This window comes from Emydura macquarii, unplaced genomic scaffold (assembly GCF_026122565.2).
Source record: "Emydura macquarii macquarii isolate MOO-44397 ecotype Brisbane River unplaced genomic scaffold, CSIRO-AGI_Emac_v2 contig_3603, whole genome shotgun sequence".
Lineage (NCBI taxonomy): Eukaryota > Metazoa > Chordata > Testudines > Chelidae > Emydura > Emydura macquarii.
Window position 1 is genome coordinate 3956749 of NW_027133740.1, and position 22544 is coordinate 3979292.

The window sequence follows — 22544 nt, forward strand, 5'->3', positions numbered from 1 at the left end:
TTTGGAATATTGTGTCCAGGTTTGGGCCCCCCACTACAAAAAGGATGTGGACAAGTTGGAGAGAGTGCAGCGGAGGGCAACCAAAATGATTAGGGGGCTGGAGCACAGGACTTAAGAGGAGAGGCTGAGGGAACTGGGCTTGTTTAGTCTGCAAAAGAGAAGAATGAGGGGTGATTTGATAGTGGCCTTTAACTACCTGAAAGGGGGTTCCAGGGAGGATGGGGCTAGGCTGTTCTTGGTGGTGGCAGATGACAGAACAAGGAGCAACGGTCTCAAGTTGTAGGGGGGGGAGGTCTAGGTTGGACATAAGGAAAAAGTTTTTCACTAGGAGAGTGGTGAAGCACTGGAATGGGTTACCTAGAGAGGTAGTGGAATCTCCATCTTTAGAGGTTTTTAAGCTGAGGCTTGACAAAGCCCTGGCTGGGATGATATAGCTGAGGTTAGTCCTGCTTTGAGCAGGGGATTGGACTAGATGACCTCCTGAGGTCCCTTCCAACTCTAATATTCTATGATTCTATGATCTCATATAACTGCCCAGTAACTAAAGTGGCCACATAGCCAAAGGTAGGTACCTAAGCATGTGCACAAAAGGGGTAGTCAAGTGCATAAGTACTACTTTGTGAATGCAAATACTGGGTTTACATGGGCACGGTGCACAAAATTTGAAGGCACAACATAGGACCACTGAAATTAATTTGGCCCGAAAAGTTCAACTAAGAGCATAGTAATAGTCTAAAAAGCCTGCCACCCTGCGGTAACTTTGGGACTTGTTACCTATCACAGGCATGGGATTGCAAAAGAGGCTACAGCAGTGATACTCTGACCTTAGTAGTTCAGGAGCCAAAAGTAGTGATCAGCACTGCCCAAAAGAGCCGCAGCAGTGTGAATTCATTGTTTCATTTCCTATAGTGCTGTATATTCATATTTAAACAGTATGACAAGGGAAATATTTAGTTCTATAATGATAGTGTTTAGAAAAGTTCAGTATCCAATCGAACTCTAGCCCAGTGATATTCAGAATGAGGCCGCATGTGACTCTTTAATGTGTCTCCTGTGGGTCTTTGCAGCACATGACATGACAAACACTGTGTGATTTAATTATTAACCGATATAAGTTATAAACCAATCAGGATGATTTTACTATGTTATTAACCAATTGTAGCTGATATAATAATACTTGGTCAGTCATTTTGCTCTGAGAATAATATATATATTATATTCTTATTATATATATTAATTTTAGTCTACGTATCACTGAGCTAGAGTTTGATTTGATGTAGTAATATATAGATATTATTATTATATATAATATTCTCAGTCTGAGTATCACTGGGCTAGAGGTTGATTTGATAGAGAACTTTTCTAAACAGTTAAAAAGAAACTAAGAAGTTTTATCTTGTGACTCCCCATCACAGTTTTAGGTTAGGTCACTCGTTATGCAAACCAAAAATGGATTTCATGCAAAATGGTACCAGGTTTTCATTAATTAATGATACAATCAAACTAAAATACATAATCTGCTGTGGCATATGCAATGTTTGTCAACATATGCAATTAAAACTTAATAAGATTCAATTATAATGGGTTATGTGTACAGATTGTGCAATTCTTATTAGTTGGGATGTACTCTGAGCTCCATTATGGGAGAAATGTTATTGGAATGCCTTTAATGAAGAGGATATTTAATGAGAAGACAAGGATGCAAAAAATACATAAAAATAAAATTACTTAAAGCAAAAGAAATGAAAGTATATGAAGGAAGAATACAAATTGAAAGTATCTCATGGTGATACAAAGTCATTTGTTTAACTGCATTGCTTCACATTCAGCAACCGCCATGGACAATATGGACAGAACTTGCCTCTCCAATGCCAGCCATTTGCCAAGAAATGTTGCAATCCATGAGGTTTCTACTCTCAGGAAATTTGCCTCAATATTCAGTCTAAATTTGCCCTCTCTCAATTCCATCCCATTATGCACTGTTTCACCCCCTTGAACATTAAATAATTTTTCTCCGTCTTTGGTGTTTACACCTTTCAAAAATATGTTGATTATATCTCTCCTTAGTCATCTCTTCACCAAGTGACAGTGTATTACCTACTTTGCTCTTACAGTACAGATTTAGCTCTTTTAATCTTCATTATAAATGAATCCTTCTAGCCCGTTGATAATTTGTGTTGCTCTTTTCTGAACTCCCTACAATTTTTCAATAATTCCTTGCTAATGAGTTTCCCAGAACTGAACACAATGTTCCAGGTAGAGGAATAGCAGAGTTCAACACAGATGGACAATTTCAACCCATGGTCTGGGACATGGCACCTCTGCATATGCTGCCCAAAACTGCACTGGCCTTTTTGCTGCCATATCTCATGGCAAATACCTGTCTAATTCACTGCCTTTGAGAGCTGAGCGAATAATTTACAGTTAATATTTAGATGGCATTTCACCTATTATTCTGGTTGCAAACTGTTGGCAAACAGATCCCAAAACACTCAATGGAATTTCTTCAGCAAATTATTCCTGGTGCATGCTTTGGTCAGGAACACTACCAATCAACACTCTGTTGTTTAGCAACCATGTCCAGTGAGGGATCAAAGTTGATGCTATGACTTATGTAGCTTCACAGCTTAGGGAAAATGCCAAATTCTACAATAGGATGCATAATTCAAAATATACATTGAACATATATTCCAAGCTACTCTCGGCTTTTCACAAGCACTCAGGCTAGTAAAATTTGAGTGCTCCTGTGTTTGGGGAAAGTGAACATGAAAACGTTGTCCATGTGGTCAAATTGAAAATCACTTTCCAATTTAAATGAATATTTATGGATCTTTTTCTCTGTACTTGTTCAGCTAGCTTCCTCCTGACAACATGTCTTTGAGCTTCACTGCTCCCTAACTTTTTTCCTTCCACTGAAATATCTATGTTCTAAGATTTATTATTATTTTAACTGTTGACAAATGGAATTTTGTCAGCAGAGAAAGTAGCCCTATATTTCTTCAGATGCATCAGATCTTGAATTTTCCTAACCGGAACCTCAATTTGCAGTTGTCTTTTCTCTTTAGGGTCCTTTTTATTGTCTGTCTTTGGTGTTTCCAACTCCTTCCCCCAATCATGCGCATATTTCATTGACATGCTGCTTGCTCCTTCTCTTCCAGATCAGTAGTGAAGATATTAAATAAGACCTATTCGAACACTGAACCCTGTAGTACCCAGTAGACTCCTCTACCTTTGCACTTGATACTTTGGAATTCACCATTAACCTTTGTTTACAGCCTTTCAGCTTGTTTTCAGTCAACAAGACAGCATTCCTGTCGAAGCCAATTTCAATTAATTTTTCAAGGAAGATTTCCTGAGACACAGTATCAAATGCTTTACTCAAATGCAAATATATGATACCTGCTGCGTTCTCTTCACCTACTAATTTTCTATTTCTAGCAAAAAAGCAATCAAGTTTGTCTGGCAAGATTTATTCTTTATAGACCCATGCTGGTTATTGCTCATGAGTCTGCGGTGCTCTAGGGGCCGAGCTGTCAGACATGCTGAGCACTCATAGCTCCAGTTGAATTCAGTGGGAAATCTGAGTGTTTCACACCTCTACAAACTGATGTTTAGGGTCAAAGCTGGGTTAGTCCCACATTGGGCAGGAAAGACAACCCAGGGTGCTTCTTTCTTTGCTACCAATGCATCTTTTCAGGTCCTGGGCAGAAGCATGCTCCCTATCCACAAGGAGGTGCTATCTAGCATGCACTGCAGTGCTACTTGACACAATGGCGTTGTGGTCAGTGTTCATTCTCCCTCCACGTGTTTGTTAGTGCTGGAAGGGCATCAAGCAAGTGACCATGATAGCTGGCTGCTTGTGTTTTGGCTGCACTGTCTGAAGGGCCTCTCTGAAGGCAGGTCTGTGGAGGAGTGTTGAGGCAGCACAGTTCTGCAGCCCACCCGAGCACTCCGCCCAATCCCCTTCCAGTGCTCCACACAGGAACAAAACGATGAGGTTCCCAAACCCAGTTTATGTTCCTTTATCTTCCTGAGGGTAAAAGGTAAATTTCTGGGCGCATGATTGTCAGGATCACTTGTCTGTCCTTTTTTGAATATTGGCTCTACATTTGTTTTCTTCAATCAGCTGAGAAAGCCTCAGTGGTCCAAGCTGATCAGAAATAATTGTAAGCTGAGTAGTGGGTTCACTGGCTACCTTAATATTCCAGGATAATCTGGGCAAGCTAATTTATATGCACTCATTTCCCCCAACTATTTCCTCACATGTTGTCTAGCAGAAGTTACTTTTATTGGCTTTTTTTCTCGTTTCTTAAAGGTTCAAATGTCCTTTCTTTATCTGTTTCATTAAAGACAGATTCTGGGTCATCATAAATGTCATGCCCATCCTCTTTATTTATTCATGGACATATTTTCTCTTTAGTACTTTTATTTCCTTTTCCCCAATATGTGCCTTTCTTATTCCCTTTAGCAGCATTAACTAACTGATATTTTTGCTATCCTTATCCATTCCCTGCTGAGGTATTCTTTAATTTCTTCCCCCCATTGTCCAGTTCCAATCCAGGGTTTTTTTTAAACCTCAGATCTTTGAACAATCCCTTGTGCAGTCACCGTAATTGCTGCTTATAACACTTATTCATGCATACTTATTAGTCATGCAAATTTATTCGTACATGACTTCAGTAGAAATCTGCAGGGTGCAAATCTGGAAAAGGCCCACAGAGAGGTGTGTGTGTGTGCGTGCGCATGCACACACAGCTAGGAGCAGAATAGGGCTCAATCTGATCACTAGCACAGGGGGTGCAGCTAAATAGAGAAGTTCAGCACAAGTTCACAAAACAGACGAAGGATGCACAAAACCAGCCTCCTCTTCCTCCTAAGAAATATGTCCCCCGGGAAGTTAAAAAAGCATACGTAGCATATGCCCAGCACCTCTGCTCATGAACAGCACAAGCAGTGGCTGTCTTTCCGTCATCAATTAGTTGCTTAACTAGTTAATATTTGTACTGTTTTGAAGATGTCAAGTGCTATATAAGTGCACATATTTTCTTCATTAAGGGGTCTGTTCAGCCCTCCATGGGCACTTACATAGCTCTAAGCATTATTAAATTATGAGGCACTGCTATGGGAGAATAAACTCACTGGAGAAAGGTCACTCAGTGCCCCCACCTGGCAGTGATTCTCCAGGGTTCCCTTTCTGTAGGGCAATTAAGCAGGTCTATTCCTGCTTTTCCCACCCCAAAGTCCAGTTAAAGACCTCCATCCTGAAGGTAAGAAAATAGCTGCAACCTAGATGATTCCCATTCTTTTTATGGTTTACCCTCTAACAAGCCACAGCTGTTGGCCCTTCCTTCCAAGACACCTTGCAGTCTTTAGAAGGGGAGAGGATCCCTTCTGCCAGGGCAGTTAAGGCATTTAATCCTTTCACTGGCAAATCAAACAACAATTACAAAAGCAAAGACAATTTCCTGAAAAACAATAAAGCAAAAATAAAATCAGCATTTGAGTGGGGATCTTAGTGGAACCGTTCTTCCCAAGACCATAATTAAAGTCCGACCTATTATGTTAATCAATTTATGCAGTGTACTTGAGGGAAACCGAAGTCGCTTCCACATTATTATCGCTCCCATTAACTTATTTAAAGCTTTTTTCTCCACGAGTCTCATACAGGCAGCAGGTATTACAGTTCCCCTGCAGAGTCTATTTTCTATATTAATTATCTCACAGTGCTTTAAGAAGTTTAATTTTGTGCTAAAAGGTTGATAAAGATTAGATGATTAAAATGATAATCAATTTTCTCAAACAGACAATCTGTTGCAGTCAACGTGAAAAAGAACAAAAGTGTGTGTGTTTATGTTCCTATAGCGCTCTTGGAATAACAGATATTGTAAATGAAATTTAGATCATTCACCAGTTGTTTTCCTGGTGGGTACCATCATTCTGCCTATTTTGGAAGGTGGAGTCTTTCCGACTTCATTCCAAATAGAACAGAATGTTTATTGTTTATAGCTAAGAAATTAATTTCAGTAAATGAAAAACAATGGCTGGGAATGAAAACTCACTGGCAAACATGTCCCGTCTGCTATAGAAATGAAGTTATAAATACCATTGGCATATGTTCATTGGTATTTTTATGATAGATCGTTTTTAAGACCATGTCTGTTTTCATGGTGTTAGGGTAGCACTGGTATAAATGGCTTCTTTGTACACAAGACAGCTGCTGGAGGAAGGATGGTTTTTTGGTTAACACATGGGCCAGGGCTTCATTTCCCAGCTTTGCCAAAGACCTTGAAGAAGCCACCTAATATATGAAATGGGGATGAGACACTCAGACAATACAGGGAGAGAGGCTATATAAGCACCTGGGGTGCTCAGCTGGTTGGAAGGTGCACCTCCATATATTTTGCACGTGTGCACTAGCTGCCATGCTATTAGTGCAGTTAGGATACAGCAGGTAAATTTCTGGATCCATTCCTTTACTACACAAGAGTAACTACAACGAAGCAAAATTACTACGTTGCTGTTTCAAAACATTCCTAATTTTATTTCAGGTGATCACACCTACTGAAAAGTTTTGTTGTTTTTTTGTTTTGTTTTTTGTTGGGTTTTTTGGTGAAATTTTGGCCAAATGGGATTCATTTGGTTAAGAAAAAATTGCATTGGTCCATTCTCATCACTTTCTTTTGACTTCTTTTGAAGTCAATAAGCACAGAATCGCATTGAAGGAGCGCATTGAATAGCACATTGTTCCAGATGCATTCCAAAAACTGCTTTGTGGAGAGTGACTATTACTTCCCTGCTCTGGGACAGGATGCCTCTGCATTTGTAGCCCAAATCGCACTGGTCATTTTTTGATGTTATATCATGTTACAAACTCCCATCTAATTTGCTGTCCATGCTCACCCTTGGTGTTCTATCACAGTCATTCAACATGTAAATGTCAGAAGATGGGGCATAAAGTGGTGTGAAACTAGCACTCAGCACTGATCAGCTTCTGATCATATCCAGGAACAGAGGCACTAGTGTTGAGTACCAATCCTTAATGCAATGATTAGTTACATCTTTTGTTTAATACGAACAAGGTGATCTAATAGATATGTTTTATATTGTATGTTGCTGTTAAGGTTTCCCCTCCCATTCATCAATGGGGAAGCCTGGACAGCATTTGCCAGCCAATAGGTATAAAAATCACTTATTATCAATATATAATTCTTGTTTCACATATTGTGATGAAATTATGAGAGCAAAGCATGCTATTCAAGGAATAGCGAGAGTCCTGCAGCACCTTAAAGACTAACAAATTCATTTGGGCATCCGACAAAGTGGTTTCTGCCCATGAAAGCTTATGCCCAAATAAATTTGTTAGTCTTTAAGGTGCCACAGGATTCTCGCTGTTTTGCTAAAAACAGACTAACACGGCTACCCCTTTGGAACTATTTAAGAAATAGACAGTTTAGGCAGAGAAGCGTAGGAAAGAAAGCTGGAGATTTGTTATAACTGTTTTCATGTTTTTATTTGTTGAATCCATTGATTTTTATATGGCCCCCAGATGGTTTCCATATTTTAGGATTTTTGTTCTCTACTATCTAGCAATCTGAATATTAGCTTTTGTATGAGGCAGTTTCCATTAGAGTTATGAGCTGTTTTTTGATTGTTGATATTGCTGTGTCTTTCCACTGTTTTACAATTTATTTTGGCTGTTAGGGATGTTGCTACTTATCCATTTTATACTCTCATTATCTCGTCTCTTCCAGTTTGTTATGGCTTCATGTACACACAATGGAATTGTCATTGCTCTTTCACATTTTATTAGCATTCCTATTTTTTTACCACTTTATTTCTTAAGAAATAATATATTGTAGGACATGCCTGAGCATAATTATCCCAAATATTAATTATGTGAGTTCCACAGTCAATTATGTGTTGCATATTCTATTCTATGTGAGTTCTTATAAGGTGCTTATCACCGTAATATCTGAGGGCCTTCCAGTAGTACATTAAACAGTGCGATAATACATCTGTCACAAAATGTTTGTTCTCTCATCCTCTCTCCAAGGGGAAAAGCATGTGCAGTGGAGTTTCTTTAGTAGGGTTTTCTGGGGGGCGTGGGGTTTTTTTTTTTTTTTTTAATATCCATGTTGCTACGTATTTATTTTAGAGAAGGCAAGATCCCACAAATGCATCTTGCACTTGGAGTAGAAGGTGGGGAGAACCTTATTTCCTGGGGGAGCTCATTCCCAGACTCAGATTGGCCCCTAAGAAAGTTCTGTTTCCCTCACAAACAAGCTTTAGCCTTATTGCAAAGGGTTCCATCATGCTCAAGGAGCATGGTTGTCACTCACTATCTTAATCTCAGAGCTTTAGTTGATCTTTTAGCTTCTCTAGACCAAGGCTATAGCGTACCTTGAAGACAAGAACTAAGACCTGGAACTTGATTTGAAATTCTATGAGAAGGCAGTGTAAAGAGAAGAGGACCAGTCTGATGTGTGCTCAGTAGTCCATGTTGCTGAGGAGACATGCTGCAGAGTCTCCTAAGTGCTGAAGGTTTCAAGTATAGGTATATTGCACTGCTGTAGCTCAGCTGACAGGTGAATAACTGGGACCAGACCATCATCCACCAGGATGGGACAAAGTCTCCTAGCCAACCAGAGATGGTAGAAAGCATTATTCATGGATGCTGCTCTTAGTGGACTGAATCCACAAATTGTGGGTATGAACTTTAAGAACATAAGAATGGCCATACTGGGTCAGACCAGTGGTCCATCTAGAGTGAACAGTGGGATGGTAGCAAACATCATGTGAGTTCCATTTTTGGGGGTGGGTGTTTCTCAGGAGATGACAAGCTAAATGGAAAGAAAAAGGAAGAGAGAGGGACATTAGAGGTGGGGAAGCTGAGGGGACAGGGCAGGGAGAAGCGGGTGAGAGGGGTAGGTATGGAACTGAGGGAGGGGTTTGGAGCAAATGGACAATCAACACAGAGCACAGAAGGTCCAGACAAAACTGTAGACAGTTCTCTGAGTGCTATAGTGATGTAGAGTGAAAGTCCTGGATTGGGTCAATCCTTTGCAATTAATGTTCTTTTTCTATGGAAGCTAAGCTCCAGTGATAGTGAACTTGCACGCCACTCGAAGCAGGTTCCGTTCTGCTAAGGCCTTTGGAATTCAGCTGCCCCAGAAGAGGAGGGTTAAAGAGGAATGCTAAAACAGCACTGCAGATGGGTAATGAGGCTGCTGGGCTTGCTGCAGCTGCTCCCCAATGGGTCACAAACTCTGGGCTCTCCAAAGAGATCCCTGGCCACTCATGCCGATGCTCCTGTAGCTACACAGAGTGAAGACAGCCCATGCTTCCACTTTTGGGTTAAAGACATAGAGAACCCTTACTGTTATACGGGGAAAGGCACTGCCTGTGAAGCATGAGAAGTACTGGTGAGTTGGGGTGATGTACAGACCCCTTTCCTTCCACGCTGGAGCTAGGATGCTCAGCTGCCATGCAATCCCCCCTTGCTGTTGCTACTCCAGCCTTTGGGATGGAACAGTGGCTGCAGCCCCTCTGTGCCACTGGTCCAGCATGTTACAGCCACTGTATCTGCCTAAGGGTGGATCCATTTCCCCTCTTCTGAGCTGCCCCTGGCACTCCCTCACCTTTGCTCACATCCTTCCGCAACAGCTCCTACAGGGTTCCCCAGTGTGGGGCTTTAATGGTGTAGAAGGCCTTGGACTTGCATGGGTGCATTTCCCCCACCGTGACGGTTGTGGGGGAACCCTTGCTTAAGAGGGTTACATTGTGTAATAATAAACAAATCCACGGAAAATTGCTAGCAACACTGTTTTGGAACGAATTACATGATTGATAAATATGTCCTGTTCAACAGGTAATTATCACGCCCCTTGATATTTCCCATCATTAGTCATGACACAATTCAGTGAAAAATTAAATCTGCGTTTCTGTTATAAGCCCTGGCTTGACTCCCACAGTTCCTAATCCTCAATCTTTAGCCAAAATCCACTCAGGTATTTCCTATGCAGAGACTGAACTCTCAGCTCTAGCACAAAAATCTAGCTACTGTAAGAAATGACTCCTCTTAGCCCTCAAGGAAATACAGGAAATATACGGCCTGCTCCTGCTCAGTAGCAAAATTCCTACTGACCTCAATGGTGCAATACCTCCCCTCCCCCCCACATGTGCTAAAATAATCACTCTTTGATTTATAAATTGCCCCCTCCCTTCCTTGCATGGTCCAGACACTTTGGTGCTCTCCATTCTATACCATAACAGTGTGATAGAAAATACAAACAAGGGGTTCTCAGGGCAAGAATAAGAAGTGGGTGAGGTGTACGGGGTTAGAAAATAAATATATAGTCAAAACTGGTTATATTCCACATCACCTTTGGAAAGGCAAAAGCTCAGAGTTTTTAACAAGTGATGCTTTGTCTAGCTGTCTGTCTACTGGACTCTGCCTTCTGCCCTGGTGCTGATGGTAGCAAGGTGACTCGCATTGTTCATTGAGAATAGCAGTATCCACCTGATGAGGTGGTAGGGCTTCCAGTGGCTGCCATGGGTTGATGCAGACAGGCTGGCATTGGGACTGAGTTCTCTAAGTTTTCAGCTTTCCACCTGGAAAGCTGCCTTAGGCTCCATCTGCTGACTTGCTTGTCTGGAGGCTGCATAGCTTGCTGCAGCCTCTGTGCATCACAGGCAGGAGGCTGTTACGGGAAGGGTTAACGATATGGAAATGGTCACAGCTTGGAGAGAAGGTGCACTGGGCTACACCAATGAGTGTAGGACCCATAGAAACCTAAGGCCAGGCCTGACCTCCGCAGAAGTTTGCTGTTCAAGGACCAATAGCCGGTGTGTTCCACTAAGTAGTATTTACTGTCTCTCGCTCAGGATGGTTACACGTGGCTCTGAGCTGACTGAATAGATACCTCCTCTGTGCCCTTTGCTTTTTACAAGAAGACATTTCTCAGGCAGTAGAAACAGCTACCAGTCTCTTTCTGCATTTGCCATACAACACAGGGTATCTCACATCCCTGCTGTTTCTCAAAGAGAGTTATTGCCGTTCACTGAGTTGCTCACTGTTCTGCAGCCTCAGACAGATCTCCTTCCTTTGTGGTGTAGCTTCTCTCTGGGTGTCATTGTCGTTAATAGCTCAGGTGCTCTTCTCTACAGTAAGATATTCCAGCTGGTCTTTGCTAGACACCCCCAGCTGCAGCAGAAGCTCTTGCCCTTTAGAAGTGTACAGGCACTGTGCACCTCCTTCTACTGTCCAGATTCTTTTCTAAAGGATGCAGAAGTAGCAGCCAGACTGACCCAGATTAAAGAGGTATGTGAGTTATATGCAGGAGGATCACTAGAGATGAGGCCTTTCCTGCAGAAGAGATGGCACTTGCCTTGTTCTATGCCATACCTTCCAAACCCATTGTCATCTAGCACCCATGACAAGAGCCCAACCATTCCATGAGCAGGCATCATGTATGATGATAGTGCCTAAGGGACAACCAAGGGTGGACCTCCTGGTGCGAGGCACTGTAGAGAGAGTAGAAGGTGGTCTCTGCCCCAGAGAACTCACAATCTAAATGGACAAGACCGAACCAAGGTGGGGGAAGGGGCACAATGCACAAGCAGAGCGAACAGCGTGATGGCAGCCAATGTCATGCTGCTTCCATGATTTCTTTTTGTGGGGGTGGGTTTACTTAAGAGGGAGTCAGCTAAATGGAAGGCAGGATGAGGGGGATAGGGAATGGGAGAAAATAGTCTGGAGGGGTAAGTGTGGAGTGAAGCTGGGGTGAAGAGAGTGTGAGGAGGAGGGTGGGTGCAGACAACCAATCGACACAGGGCAGCATGACATGCGACAGACATCAGGAGATCACGCATTTGCCTTAAATACATTTGTCAATTGTGCAGTTCCCAGATGGGGACAATTAAAGAACCATTCTTCCTGAGAACGTGTGCCTGCTCATACACCATCCCTTCTCGGAGCTTCATTAACATTTCAAAAGAAAATCAGTCTCTATAGCCACTTAATGAGAGAGGGGCCATGTGAATTAGCTCAAACAGTGGAAGTAATTATTGTGTATAGATTTTCCTACCTCCCTTTTTCTCTCTCTTGGACACATATATAGTTATAATCCCAGGGCTGCATATATACAGCTGCTGTGATCAAACACTTAACCACCCGGTGTGGGGACCAGAAGCTGGGACTTACTGGCATCTACCAATTTAGCTAAAGGCAAATCTCCATCCACTCTTTGTAGTATCAAGGCTTATATCCTCTTTGGGGGTAGCCACTAAAAGGTGACAAACACAAACAGAAGAGGTCAGATCCCATGCATCAGTGGTCCGTGGAACGCATGCAGAAGCTACTCAATATATTACAGCATCTCTTCCCATGGTCTGAACCAAAATTAACTTCCCCTGTTCTCCAGACTACAATGGGAACAACCAGAAGTTGGGTGGTTAGGTTTCAGCTCCTACAGGGGGAGCAAGGGAGATATTGACTAGTACCAGTACATAAAGAGTAAAAAGTGATCTAAAAGCAAGGTGAAAATTCATCATAAAATAGGTTAAACAAAGCCTGTGATATTGCCCCCACTGGAGACAAGTCTAAATTTGCCATTGATTTTAGCGGGAGCAGGATTAGACACATAGATTTGCTAAAAGTCTGTAGGGCAGTTTCTAGGAGAGAAGCAATTAACATAATTTCAGGTACATGTTCCAGCTTTGCTACATCGATCAGAACATTGTGGTAAATTGATGTGGTTGGTCATGCCTATGTAAACTGCAGACCATGCTTTGTGCTTGCAATCAATATCTAATTATATGTTGTGTTAATTTAATAATGCCCGAGGCATTAAACCTCACTTTCAAGCATTGATGCTTTATATGCTGCATTTTTGTCGAGCTAATAGGGTTTAAAATCATATCAGAATGACGCCATTATTCAGGCTAACCTGGAGCACTCGTTTTCTTTCCATACCAATCAAATGAGCTGGACAATAGTAAATAATGTGTTTTAATATGGCTAAATGGAAACCTATATGTCTAGGAACAAAGAATGATGTTGACCATACATACAGCATGGGGGAAGCAGTGATTCTAAAAAATGTTGGTGGATTGTGATGGATAGTCAGTTGAACATGGGCTCTCACTGTGACACTGCAGCCAAAAGAGCTAATGCAATCGTTGGATGCATAAATGGGGGACTCTGGAGTAGGAGTAAGGCGATTATTTTACCTCTGTATTTGGCACTGTGGTGACCACAGCTGGAATACGGTGTTCCAGTTCTGGTATCCACAATTCAAACAGGATGCTGATACATTGGAGAGGGTTTAGAGAAGAGCCAGGCTAATGATTACAGGATTAGAAAACGTGCTTTGTAGTGATAGGCTCAAGGAGCACAATCTATTTATCTTAACCAGAAGAAATGTAAAGGGTGACTTGATTACAGCCTCTAAGTATCTACATTGGAAACAAGTAATTGCAAATGGGCTCTTCAGTCTAGCGAAGAAAAGCATAACACTATCCAATGGCTAGCAGCTGACGCTAGACAAATTCAGACTGGAAATAAGGCATACATTTTTAATAGTGAGTAACCATTGGAACAACTTATTAAGGGTTGTGGTGGACTCTCCATCACTGTCACAGGAAAGAAGATCCAGGCATAAACATTAGGAGAACAGGTACCAGGATTGCATGGGGATTAGGGCTATAGCATTTCCTTCCTCTGGGAAAGTGGAGACAGTGATAAGAATGGTGGGCATGGTCCTGAGATGTTCAGTGGGAGGGAGGTGACTTTCAGTGAAAATGTGGAAACCCCAACCTTCCTCTGGGCTTTGCCTGTAACTAATAGGGCCTAGGGTTGGGCTTCCGCTCTCTTCCTGTAACTTGAACAGCTGCTGGGATTGATGGGATATTTCCATATAATGAGTAGCCAGATGATTTCAGAATAGATGTGTGGGTTGGGTCTGAGTGCATTTCGAATGGAGATGTGTGTACAGAATGGGTGGCTGTATGTATTCTCGGAGTGTGTGCGCGCTCATGGAAAACAAGTGGTTGGGTGAATGTGGAATGAATGGGGGAAGATGATGGAGTAAGAGGCATGTGTGCTATGAACATGGGTATGGAAAGACAGGCTGGAATGAAAGTGGGTGCGAAATGAATGCTAAGTGCAATGTATGGAATGGATGAATGGAGTAGGACTGAATAGTACAAACAGGCAGTGTGTCTGGGAACTGAGACAAATTAAAACCTACAGGGTTCTTGTATGTAAATATTAGCAGGTATGCTTTCTCACATCCATTTGTTGCATGTTATTTTAAATTAGACCCAATCCTGCCAACTTTTAGGCATGAATAGCTTTACACAAGTAGCCCCAGGGAGTCAAAGCCCTAGCCTGTAAACTTGGTATTACAGTGACATCTAGAACTTCCAACAGAGATCAGGGTCCCAATGTTAGGCACTGTCCAAACACATAAGACAGTCCTTTCCCTGAACAGCGTACCGACTAACCAGACAAGAGGGAAGCAGAGAGAGGTAAAGTAATTTGTCCAAAGTCACAGAATAGGTAAAAGGCAGAGCCAAAACTAGCATCTTGATCTCTCCTGACTCCCAGTGTTGTGCCCTAACCAGTGAAACACACTGCTGATATATTTGTTCTTTACTGTTTCATGTCTGTTGTTCATCAGACTGGATGTTTCATCCTCTTTCTGCCCTAGAACCATAGGCGTAGTTTGACATCTATATTTGGTGGGCAGCTCCAGTCTGGCCAATGGGGCTGTGCATGGTGTGTGGGGGGGAGCGCAAATTCCACGTCTGACTGAGGCTTGCAGTTTAGGGGGGCAATACCCCCTGCCCTCCCAAATTACCCCCATGACTCAACCTCCCTTATCAGTGAAAATGCTTCTCAACAAGTTATTGGCCCTATATTAAAGCTTTTATGCTACGCTGGCATCACCGAAGCCTCATATTTTTATGGTGTGCTTGCCATCTTATTCATCAGTTCCCTAGCAAACCAGTTCGTCATCATTCTTCACATGTTGAGAAAGGTCACAAGGCCCAGCCCTCTGGATGTTTGTGCTCATAAAGGCGGTTGTATGTTCAAAGGTGTCAGACTGATTCATAATGTCTCTGGTCACCAATTCCAGAATAAGCACAAACCATCTCTAGTTTTAGCAGCTAGCCCGGAATGATAAAACAATCTCCTCGAATGCTTTAGGCTGTTCTGTGTTGTTTCCACAAAGGGAACTCTCACTCCCACAATGACCTGTGGAGCTACCTTTGCAGTCTGTGGCCAGGTTGCACTGCAGAATTAGGAAATGCTTGGAAAGCAAAATCAAGACAGACAAGAAGATGAAGTTGTAATTATTGTGTCTGCCAACTGGCAGCCAGAGACTCAAAACAGGCTTCACTGATGAATGGAGCAGCGCTCCGAGTGGGCCTAGGGCATCATTCCCAAAGGCTGAGGCTGAGAAATCTGAGCTGCAACTTCCCTCAGCTGAAATATGCCTCTTACCAACAGACCTGGGACTTTGGCTTCTTATTTCTTGACTCCAAGTTAAAAATGATCAGTAAGTTCAATTTGGATGCTGGCAAAGAACTACAAGCCTTTGGAATGGTCACACCTGAGCAGATGGTATGCCACAGTCCGTTATCAAAGGGTCCACTTGTCCCTGACCTCACATGGGGGTACAAGGAGAATTTCTCCCTCCTTGCAATGGACTGTTCTCTCCCAGCACCTTCAGGGATTCAAATCATGCCCCAAAAGGGAAGAAAGAGGTGAGACTGTGGCCACGCTGCCTCCACCCTGGCCCATCGAACCAGCCTAGCAGGAGCAGGTTGCACCTTCCATCGTGCATGCTTTCCTGAGCTCTGGGAGGGACTCTCTGCTTGACACACAATCCCCCGCTGGAGCTCCCACAGGGGTGGATGTGGCTCTGTACTGCCCCTGCCCACTATGAGGGCCAGTGTCTCATTGCCATGATCTGGCTCTAAAGTGGGAGACACAAAGAATAAACAGTAAAACTAAACTGAACGTTGTATAAATTGCAGTGGCACATTTCATCCTGGAGGATCCCAAAGGGCCTCAAACCACAGCTAAACAGCCCCACTATAACACAGCCCTGGCTAGAGGGTGGGAGAGAGGTAGAGATCAGTTCCCTGCACCACAGTAAACGAGAGGGGAGCTTTGAGCAAAGATACCAGGAAAAACCCCTGTTCTTACAAGCAGCTCTATGAGATCTTTCATTTAGAGGAGGTCAGTTTTTAAGGTTTTGTCAGAAAGACTCCCACACAATAAAGTACATTGAGCTCAATTGATCTACCTTAGAAGGATGAAAGGCTAAATTGACATGGCTGGGATTTGAATCAGCGGCTCGAGGGAGCGTAGGTGTTTCAATCTTGAATCTTAGCCCCATAAGCCACCCCTCTGGCTTAAGTTGCTGGGGTATTATGTATCAATGCTATCTCCTAGCAACTCGCTGCCCTCTGACCTGATGAGTGGGAACGGCATGTAAATCAACAAATACATCTTGACTTAGTCCAAAGCTGATGTTGCTAACAGAAAGCAGCATGTGAAACTGAACAGGTTGAACAGAGTAATTAAAACATTTCACTAGGCCAACGTATCGTTAATAATAGTGAGTAAGACACTGTGTGTGAAGGGGGATGTGAACGAGAGAAATTACAACTAGGTTGTCACTCACCCTATATGCCCCTGTTCAGGCATATAAGGAGCATCCTTCTTCCCCTGCATGGGCTACCCAGTTTGCAGGTAGCAGTGTGGAGCAAAGGGTGAGAAGCTTCTGCCGGGCCACTGCTCTCCCTCCCGTAGTGGGGAATGGGCAAGCAGGGTGCAGAGTGGTCCAGCCTGGGGTCCTCTCCTCCATCCAATGCACACACCAACTGAGCCAGCATGGAGGGGAAAGTGATTCAGCTCAGGTATAGGGCTGGTGCTGATTACTTCCCCCTTGGAGCAAGTGGAGAACCAGGCTCCATACTGTGGCTTGCTCAGTGATCTCCCTGAAAAAGAGTCTTGCCAGTGGTGGGGGGCCCCTGAGGAAGCAGCAAGGTGGGGGTTGAAGAGAGGAAAAGGGGTGGCCCTTCATGCAGAGGCTTCTCCCTCCCACCCCAAACAATAAAGTCTAGTGCATTAAGTACGATTTTCACCCAGACCCCCCCGCCTCCAGCTGTACCTCTACTGCAGTTACATGGCTGTGCAGTTACAGGGCAGTTCTACGTACCATCAGAACACGCGGAGGAGCAGCACAGTTGTTCTAAAGCCTTTGAAGAAGCTCTAGAACTTGGGTTTAGATGGGGAGTGGGGGATTTATAGTGGGGAGAAAATGGGTAATTGCAGTAAAATATGTTCTCTGTGGGCCTGCTTGATGTACACTGGTGTAAATCTGGAGTAACTCTATTGATGCTAATCAAGTTATACCAGTTTAAACCCAGCCTGGATGAGAATCAGGCCCGATGTAGCTTCATAGCCTGGTGTAAATGCAGCTCCACTGGAGCCAATTTACACTAGCTGAGGATCTGACATATCAGATTCTGAGGCCACAAGGGACCATCGTGATGTCTGCATAACAAGGGCCCTATATTGTTCCAGACAGCGATTCCTTCCTGCAGCCCATAAATTGCATAAAACCAGGAGCATCGCAACCGAATCTGAAAGCTGGGACACAGCTGAGCTGTTGGAATGGAATGGTCCTGTGGGACAACACTGAAAGAAACAAAGCAGAGAATTTTGGGCACCATTTCAAATAAGCACAGTAGATAAGGTTGCAGAAGAACAGCAGCTGGTGGCCAGCAGGTGGGCAGGGCAGCAGGAGGCAATCATGAGCGGCTATTGCGACACTCACTACTTGACTGTAGCCGGGAGGTGTGGCCTCCCTCTGAGATTGACGCAGTTGGATTCGCGGTTGGAACCCAGAAAGACAGCACCTGACCGGAAGCAGGTAGGCAGGGCTAGGCCTTTAAAACCCAGGCCTGCTCGCTCAGTCAGGGACCAGCAGCCGAGGGAGAAGGATGCCTCTCCCTTGGTGCTTGAACCCAGGGCCGCGCCCAACGTCCACTCAGAGGAGAAGCTGCCGGATCTACCCACGGTGTGGGGCCCTGCGGATCTGGAGGAGCTGCCTGAACTGTACGTCCCAGAGGAAGGTCTGCCCGAGCTGCCTGCTGCCGGGGGACCCTGAGGACCCGCCAGCGCTGTCTAGTGCCTGGGACCCGGAGGAAGGCCTGCTGCTGCTGCTGCCTACTGCCTGGGGATCCTGAGGACCTGCCGGCGCTGCCTGGGGGCCTGAGGACTTAGAGGAACTGCCCTCCGCAGAGGACTCTGCGCAGTTCCCGGACCTGCCGTCGGTTGACAGTGAGGGACTCGTGGGACTCCCGCACGCCTTCTACCCCAGCGACCCAGAGGGAGACGACTAGCCCCAGGTACTCTAGGGAGAAGGTGGGAGGAAGAAGCCCAGGGAAGCCGACTGCGGTGCGGCTGAGCTGACACTCGCTGTGAGTCAGCGCGTTTCGGCCAGAGCCCTGCTGACCCAGTGATGGGACACGCCATCACTGACAGGGCCCTGGGCTGGGACGCAGTGGAGATGGTGGGCCTGTGTCCCCCTCCCCTCTTCCCTCATCCCGACCTGGGCTGAAAGCCGGCTGAGCGCCAGAACCTGTCCCTTACTGCCTGCCCTGCCCTGCCTAAGGGCTGGGCCATAGACCGCTGCTCGCCCTGCTAAGGGCTCGAGCCTGTGTTTGCTGGCCTGCCCTCCAGGGAGGCTAGGCTATAGGCTGCTTCCTCGCCCTGCTGAGGACTGTTTCCCGCTGCCAGCCCGTCCCTGGCTGAGGGCCGGACCGTAGACTGCTGGCACGCCCCATAGGGCAAGAGACTATTCCCCAAAAGGAGCGGCCTGAACCAAGGTTTGCCCTACTGAGGGCCGGAGGGAGCCCCTTAATTCGGACTCCCCAAAGAGCGTAGGCGCTGGGAGGTGTGGCCTCCCTCTGAGATTGACGCAGAGGGAGAGCCACCGGCGCCGCCCCCTCCAGGGGATCTTCTACCTTGACGTTAATTACACTTGTTGAAATTCCGCATGCTCCTTTAAAAAAGTTCTGTGAGCAGCGCTGTTAAATCATGCATAGTCTTCACTTTAACTCTTTGAAATGTTTCAATGTTGCTTTTCTGGGAAGAACAACAAGAGGACAGACAGAAAATGTGTCTATATCTTCCAAGTCTTCTGAGAGTGTCAGAAGACCCAGTTTGGCTCTGACAGTCCTTATGAGTCTCCTTACTCATAGTGTAGTTACGCAGGCTCACCAATGTGGCCCTATATCACGAGCAACATTATTGAGATAGGTGGTGCAAGTGAGATCAAAATCAGGCTGATAGCATATGGAGACAGAGTTACTTACCTCATTGCCTTCATAAGAACAGCCATACTGCATGACACCAATGGTTCATCTAGTCCAGTATCCTGTCTTCCGCCAGTGGCCAATGCCAGGTATATCAGAGGGAATGAACAGAACAAGTGATCCATCCCCTGTGGCCCATTCCCAGCTTCTGGCAAACTGCAATCCTTGCCTATCCTGGCTAATAGCCGGTGATGGACCCATCCTCCAGGTACTTATCTAGCTCTTTTTTTAACCCTGTTAATTTTGGCCTTCACATCTTCTGGCAAGGAGTTCCACAGACTGACTGTGCATTGTGTGAAGAAATACTTTCTTTTGTTCATTTTAAACCTGCTGCCTATTAATTTCATTTGGTGAACTCTGGTTCTTGTGTTATGAGAATGAGTAAATAACACTTCCTTATTTACTTTCTCCACACCAGTCAAGATTTTATAGACCTCTATCATATCCCCCCCTTAGTTGTCTCTTTCCCAAGCTCAAAAGTCCCAGTCTTATTAATCTCTCCCCATATGGAAGCTTTTCCATACCCCTCATCATTTTAGTTGCCCTTTTCTGTACCTTTATCATTTCCAATACATCTTTTTTGAGATGGGGTGACCAGATCTTCATGCAGTATTTGAGATGTGGGTGTATCATGGATTTATAAAGAGGCAATATGATATTTTGTCATTTTATCTATCCCTTTTTAATGATTCCCAACATTTTGTTAGCTTTTTTGACTACCGCTGCACATTAAGTGGATGTTTCAGAGAACTATCCACAATGATTCCAAGATCTCTCTCTTGAGTGGTAATAGCTAATTTAGACCCCATTGTTTTGTATGGATAGTTGGGATTATGTTTTCCAATGTGCATTACTTTGCATTTATCAACATTGAATTTCATCTTCCATTTTGTTGCCCAGTCATCTAGTTTTGTGAGATTCCTTTCTAACTCTTAGTTAAGTCTAAAGCAGACTGCAATCTTGAGTAGTTTGGTATCATCTGCAAATTTTGCCATCTCACTCATGTTTATCCCTTTTTCTAGATCATTTATAAATATGTAAAATAGTACTGGTCCCAGTACAGACCCCTGGGGGACACCACTATTTACCTCTCTCCATTCTGAAAACTGACCATTTATTCCTACCCTTTGTTTCCTATCCTATTCATGTTCATGTACCAGATTTCTTAATGAAACACAAGAACACAGGAAAACATGTTGACTGTGTATTGTATGGTATCAGCCATTAGCCCATCATAACAAAATAAGGCAGTGCTTTCTCTGTCTCCTTATGTAGCTCCTGGTACCTGTAGAGTCTGAGCACTTCACAAACATTAATGAATTTCTCCTCACCAAACACCTATGAGGTAGGGAAGTATAATTACTGCTATTGCATGATTGGAGAACTGAAGCAGTGAGATAAAATGACTTGCCCAAGTGACTTCCCAACTTGAGAAGTCTGTGACAGAGCCAGAACTGAACTTGGACTCTGAGTTACAGTCCAATGTGTTGATTACACCACCACTCTCTAATACATTAATTTTGTGTAGAATCATTCCTATAAAAACAGCTTCCCAAAACTCTTTACAGCATTAAATACAATTAGACAGGTAAAATACTTAGCATTTAATATTTGCAAAGCATAATCCTTCCCACACCCCTGGGAGGTAGAATTATCCCCATCAAAGACAGTGAAACTGGGGCAGAGATTTGTCCAAGGTCATGCTTGCCTTGCAGGTCGATGTGAATATTGAGATCAGAACTCAGAAGTCTATTCCCAGTCCCAGCTTAGTCTCCTAGTCTATACTGCCGCTCAGTATTATCTGCCATCATAGAATTAAATAATAGCTGAGCGGGAGAGGAAAATTAAGCAGTACAGGCATGGGAGACAAGACATGGTTTCCAATGAGATTGGAAAACTGAGATAGAGAGTTGATTAGTTTCATATCACTGTGCAATCTACAGATGCTAAATACCCTGCTCTCAGAACCAGTTCAGATCAGAATATTGACCAGGTAGAATTGTTCCTCCTGAAATATGCAGTAAGTCTATTATTTTTGTATGAGGGAGGATGAACAAACTTCTCTTTCTGTCACTAAGTCTTAGGGAAGCCAGTATGCAATGCAGTTTGCTTTACTTTGGAAACAGGGAGAGTGACAAGGAAAGACACCTGTGTAACTCATGCCCTCACGGTATTATATACTGGGGGAGAGAGATACACAGAGAGACATTAGGACACACACACACACACGGAGAGATAAATAAGGACACAGAGTTGGAGGATTCTGGATGCTGAAACTTTTTAGAGATCCAGTTTTCCAGGCATATCAATCATTGGCAGGTTGCGTCCTCTCTAATTACATTATTAATGCTCTGTTATGTGAAATTTATAATCTACTGAAATCTGAGTGACCTAATCCATCAGACATGGCAAGTCACAAATTAGCATGTCAGCCTGAGTAATTGAAAAAGTGATCCAGTTTTCTGAAACTTACTTAAAAAAAAAAATCGCTTGCAAGTTGAATTAACAAAAGACTAGGGGGGAGGGAAGTGTTTTTTCAATTTTATTTCAAGTCCCGACGATGACAAAAGACAGCGGTGGCAGCTGCCACGCTGTACCCAGCCAGTGTCCCTGCCTGCCTGCCAAGTCTCATTGTCCTATGTAGTATCAGGAGTCCAGGAGGAACCGCCTGTCAGAGAATCCCCTTCATCTCACATTATGAAGAGGAATCAGTGGCTATGCTCATCTCTGTGGCCTGTGCTGGTCCTTGCTTTCTCCCTGCTACTGTTGCAGTCAGCTCATAGAGCTGCTCCTGTAGATCAAAGGAAGTTGTGTGTTTGGTGCTGATGCTTCTAACCTTGTTGGTGGCACCCACAATTCTACTATCTACGGACAGTGTGCCTTTTGGTGCAGAGGATATTGGAAGCATCTTGGTCTGCTGGTAAGTGAACTATATTTTTGCCTGACTGACATGATTGTATATTTATAGGCCATTTACCAGAAAGGACTCAGAGGAGTGGCAGAGAGGTAGGACAAGGGATGGCCCAGCATTGATTATGCTGCCATTTCTGCTAACATCGCTATGGGCGTGGCCACTTTCCTTCTCTTTGCTAACAGCCACTGAAGAACAAGATGTGGAAGGAGAGTGAGGGAGGGGTCTGTACTAG